We start from the raw sequence: 6,211 nt of genomic DNA on the forward strand, positions 1-6,211 counted from the left end.
CAGGAGGGAGTGGGGAAGTGAAATTAGGAAAGGAAAAACCACTAAAAGGTGAGTTAATGGGTGGGTTACTACTGTCGTCAACTGGGGCTCAGCCCTGCTGGGGACCCTCTAAGAAGCCTTGTGGAACATAACTCAGAATTGTCCTAATGAGGGGTGCCCGGGTGGTTCAGTCGGATGAGTGTCGGCCTTTGACTCAAGTCATGATCCTGGAGAACCAGGATGGAGCCCCGCGTTGGAGTTCCTGCTCAGTGGGGATTCTGCATCTCCCTCTATCCCTCACTCTGCTTGTTCTCTCTCTCTCTCCCTCTCTTTCTTTATCAAATAAACAAAATTTTTTTTTAAAAATTGTCCCAATTAAAATATAAAATAAAATAAAAATTGTCCCAATGAAAGACCAAGAGTTGGGTAAATAGCCATCTGGGCTATGCCTGAAGTAGCTGCAACGAACTGCTATGGTGTGTGTGTGGGGGGAGCATTCAAAATGAGAAACCAAGAGGTGCAGGACCCCCATGGTTGTAGGTGAACTCAGAAGGGGGCAAAGGGGATACGGAGTAGGGCAGCAACAGTGTCTAGTGCTGTCGAGGCAATGTGGTTACCTTCTAATGTCATTCCATTCGATAACTGGCACAAATGCCTTTCTTCTGGAGTACCAGGTTCACCAGGCATAGGCATATTTCTATGAGGTTCTGTAGGGTCCATTGTCTGCAACAACAAAGCAGGATTTTTTTTTTTTCACTGCTAGTCACACATTTAGTGAAGGAAGCAAGGAACTCAAGGCTATCAGGTTGGCAGAGGTGAAGGAATGAGGCATCAGAGACGAGTCTCATCTAATTTAAATCTAATTTAAAGCCCTCTTTGGTAGTATAACTGTTCTGGATTCTTTGGTTCTTGGGTCTGGCTTTCTTTTTGCACTGCCAAGGAGATTGAATGTGATCTATAAAACTTTGTTAACACATCTGATATAATATTTTATTGCTTTTTAATCAACTCTCCGGATTTTTACCTAAAATGTAAGCCGTTTCCAGTGTCTCTAGAAGTATCCTCATGCCATGAAGGTCCCTGGGAAGGATGAGTCACTGACATCTGCCACACCTGAATGTTATGGGTCTCAGCTCCACTCGGCTTCTATTGTTTCTTTTCATCTCACACTTGGTGAGCAAGTGCTTTTTTACTTACCACCATCATGATTATTGGTGCTCAAATTTTCTTTAAAAAATATCATTGCCTGGTGCTATAGACTGAATTTTTATGCCCTGCCCCGCCCCCATTCCCATCTTGAAACCTAATCCCCAATATGATGGTATTAGGAGGTGGCTCTTTGGGAGGTGATTAGATCATGAGGGTAGACCCTTCATGAATAGAATTAGTGCCCTTAGAAAAGAGACACCAGGGAGCTCTGTAGCCCCTTCTGCCATGTGAGGGTATTGCAAGAAAGTGGGCGTTTGTGAACCAAGAAGTCAGTCCTCACTGGACACTGAATCTGCTGGTGCCTTCACCTTGGATGCCCTGCCCCCAGAATTGTAAGAAGTAAATCTCTGCATTTATAAGCCACTCAAACTATGGTATTGGCATTCTGTTATAGCCTTAAAAGACCAACATATCTTTTTTTAGGTTATATTGTTGTATTTTGAATGCCCCAAATTATATATATGTGTATTTATTATTTTATATATTATATTTATTTATAATAATATATATTTATAATAATTATAATAATATATTTATTTATAATATTTATTATTTATATATATTATTAATATTATATATATCTTTTAGGTTTTAGGTTCACAGCAAAATGAGTAGACAGTGCAGGGAGTTCCCGTATACCTCTCTCCACCCCACATACATAGGCTTCCTCACTATCAACATCCTGCACCAGAGCAGTATATTTGTGAATGCGGTCCAACCCAAGAACCCACACTGACACATCACTACCACCCAAAGTGCACGGTTTACCTCACTGCTCACTCTTAGTGTCATACATTCTATGGATTTTGACAAATGTAAAATGACATGCATCTGCCACTATAGTGTCATACAGAATAGTTTCACTGCCCTAAAGCAACCTATATTTCGAAGCAAATATTATCAGGAGACTTCCAAGGAAATATTCTGGGGTTGATCAGATCTTTCCCTTCATCAGCAAGGTAGACTCTTGAGCTCCAGATCTAGGTTTCTACAAACGTACAATTTGGGGAGTCATAGGATCAATCCATAAGTCTTTTTTTTTCTTCCCCAAGATGACACTTTTTAAAAATGCATAAGTCTTTAGATATCAGCTTTCACAATTTCAGGGTATCCTCTTCTATTTTGAAAACATCTAGACAAATTATGAGCCAAGGTCACTTTGGAATGGCAGATGAAACGCTCTTGAGTCAAAATGCAGACTGGGATATCCATTCTAAATGCAGTGTGTCTGGTAAACCCAAGTGTGGGAGTGCACCGGTGCTTAGGTTTGCATTCAGGAAGGATTTCCCTGACCCAGAGCTCTAATCCTGGATGCCCAGCACTTTAGGAGGATGAGGACTCCTTAATCTCTGTCTTCAGACTCTTACCCTCAACAAACCCCTCCAGGCAGCACACAGACGATTGAGCTAGTGCTAATTCTGTCTCAACTGATTAGGGCAGTCAAAGAAAGACATGAACTTCATGAACTAAGGCTCTTGCCAAATCAGCAGATATTTACCGAATGCTTGCCTCGTGCATAGTAGACAGGTGTCAGTTGGATTCTATTTCAGTGTCTCGTTGGCTACACCATGACCATTTATTGAAGTCGGTGCGATCTAAGTTTGGCTCAGCCAGGATTTGAGCAATTACATATAGAATATTTGTTGTGTGCAGGATGCGTGGATTCTGGGTCTATACTCATTGAAATAAATTCATTTTTAAATAACTTCTGTATTTGGTAAGCTTTTACATTCGAAGGGTGGGGCAGTTAGAATTAATGTTTCTACAATTCTGAAAAAAATAAATATTACTTCTTAAATTAAAGCTAGCAGGAGATATTTGCAGAGGTCTTTTTTTAAGGTATAAAACAATCCTTAGTAGCTTCACACATTCACTATTCTAGGAGTCCTATATTAATGTGGGTTCTGAAAAGCATCTTAATGCTAAAGCATAATGCACACTTTGTTAAGTATATTTTCAGTTTTTAAAAATAATAAATGGGAAATTTCTTTTAAAAATTAGGAAGGCCAATGAGCTGCCCTGAAGTATCTCATTATCAGTACCCTGGCAGAAAGACTTGCTGTGAGAAGAGCAATCATGCTAATTTCTAACAGTTATAGTTAGAAGTGTGAAAAGTGTGTTTCTCATATCTAGTAAGAAAAAAGTTTTTAAAAAATTACATAAAATATTGTGTAAAATGTAAACAATTATACTGATATTCAAAATACATTTGTCAATTGAAGTAAAGCTTAATGTAAGACTAGATGAAGAAACAGGTAAAATATTTGACTGTTTCTAGTTGTAGATACACATAATTTCCTGAGATTACAAGGGAATTCTAAAATTATCAACCCCTTATTTCAAGCGGAAGGAATAGCTACATTTCAAGTATCTTTACCCCCGAACGTACATTATGGCCCTCCTCCTATAGCTGTTCCCCCCTCACTGCTCTACACTGACTCCAAAGGCCATCCCTTTCCTTCAGTATCCACATAAAACCACCCACACAAGGCAATGTGTGTGTAGCCCATTCTACTGAGATGTTGGCAAGTCAGAGGTGGGAGGGCTTGGGGAGCGTTGCGTCAGAACCAATTTAAAATTGAACATTAAATTTCTCCATTGTGAAACATTTCTCTTTTTTTTATTTTTTAAATTTTTTTATTGTGAAACATTTCTTTGAGGAATTTTGACATTTCAAGCCCAGGCTCCTCATTCTTTTTCTTGGCCTTCTCTCAGCTGGTCCCCCAACAACCCAAAAACTTTGTTTGGCAGAGGACCTCTAGACCCTTTTCCCGACTCTGCTCCAGTCTCTCCTTAATGGGCCTTTCACTCTGGGCCTCTGCGTATTTCCTCCCCTCCCCATCTTTGCCAAGGGTAGGACAGAAACTGAGTCTTCTTTTCTACTGGTTTGAATTGTGGCATGAACATCCCACTCTAGAAGGCAGCCACGTATTTTTGCTTTAAATAACAAGTCCTTGCTCTGTTGTACTAGTGCAGTATAAATGAAATGAGTTATCACTGTAGTGGTAAGCAGTACTGCCAACAAAGGCAGTTAATACCAAGGCACTTGACAATGGCTCTAAAATATATTTCATTTTTACTAAAGGATATACTCTAGCACTTTGCTAAATACACCGCATCACAATGAATGTTCTGCAAAGTGTCAACAAAGACAGATGATGTGTGTGCTTCCCTCACCTCTCATTTCTTTTCTCTCTGGAAGCTCATTGTCATTACAGTCATCCATGCCTCCTTGAAATGCAAAGTTCTAGGTATATTTGCAAGTGTTACAATGAAAAAGACTAAACCTTTGTCATCATTAAACAAGTAGAAATGGTGCAATATCTTCACCGCTTCAATATAACTTATGTGCTACTACAGTTTGAATAAATTATGTTCACTTTCTCCAAAATATTGGGAGACAAACCCCATCGCATCAATTTGTATGTGAACCCAAGTGAAATCTAGCAGTACTCCTCTAACTGAACTGAATTTTAGATGTTTTAGTTAGATCGTTGTAAAGAATGAGTTAAGAAATGTTAACGTAGTGTTTTTTCACTATTATCTTTGACTGTTCCTTAATTTTTTTTTTCTAAAAGTTTCTACTCTGACACTTCATGCCCTATACATCATGACAATTTTTGGAACGTAGTTGTCTGCAGTAATGAAAGGCCATTAAAATAATAATGCATAGTAAATGTATAGCAGCAACACAGAGGCAGGTACTTAGTCTATTTGAAGATGAGAAAAGACTTAATTAAATTTATATACAACTTTGAGCTGACTTTATTTTAAATAAATTTCCTTTTACTTTCACTTAAAAAAAACCCTAAGGCATGACAGTATTTATTTATTTGGCATGAGCAGTATATCATCAATAACTCTTTAATAACTTCAGCCAAACAAGAATTTATTGGCTAACACATTGTTAGCAATAATGGAGCCAGCAAAATTTATAGATAAACCCAAGCATTTCTTTGTAAAAATTTATTTTTCCCGAAGTCTAATGTGTTTTATTTTTATAATGTACCCAGTGATTTAGGCAGGAATGCTGTTGATGGTATTTATACAAGCTTATTTCCTTGCTTCTCCATTGGATATTAGATCCATGTATTTGCATTTCCTTTTAAGATAAAGGAGTCCTTTTATTTTATATATGCAAACATTTTACTAAAAGCAACTAGCCTGTGTTCGGACTAATCAAAGTGTAGATGTATATACTTACAGCCTCTGTGAAGTTTTCATGGTTTTGACATTGCTCACGGAAGAACCATCCAAATGCCCTTTCAATTGCAGAAGCTGCTCTGGCTGCAGATTTACAAGCACATCTGACAGCAGTTTCAGAAACCGTCTTAACTAATTCACCTTGCCTTAAATACGAACTCAACTAAGTTGATTAGTCCTATTTCATGACAGAAACGTTGCCCTCCGATATCCTCTCCAGATAGGCGAAAAGAAGCTAAGCCCCAGGAAAGTGCCCTGCAGTGTACATAAACCTGTCTCAGAGTTTAGCCTTTAGTTTAATCCATCCTTAGCCTCTAAGATGCTTTGTGGGCCTTCACTTAATGCTGCTCTTCAAGTTGACACAAAAGGAAAATAACTGGGAGAATAAATAGTAAATTTTCTTTGATGGGAATAGGACCTATTTCATATTTCCTATAGGTTTTGAGTGGGGAAGTTCCTTCGCAAGTAGGGAAAAAAAACTAAGTTGTTTTTCACAGAGCTGCAAAATGAAACAAAAGATAGTCTATTTGAGGAAGGAGCTTGTAGAAAGCACAACTGTACTTTCTGATAGAGAGAAAGCTCTTCACAGTCTGTGTGAGAGCTGTGATCTCTATAGAAGAGAAAATACGGAATTCTGAAATTGTGGTCTGCTTTATTTATGAGTGAAATACTTAGAGCCTTGAAAGAGGACATCAACAATTTTTATTCCTAAAAATTTGCTAGTGGAAAGTACAAAATAAGAATCCAGTACAAAACTTAGAATTATGTTACAAGTAGTGCTTTAGGCTTCCTGTTTGAAGATAACTTGCTTCTTTGTTGA

This window comes from Vulpes vulpes, chromosome 3, assembly GCF_048418805.1.
Source record: "Vulpes vulpes isolate BD-2025 chromosome 3, VulVul3, whole genome shotgun sequence".
Lineage (NCBI taxonomy): Eukaryota > Metazoa > Chordata > Mammalia > Carnivora > Canidae > Vulpes > Vulpes vulpes.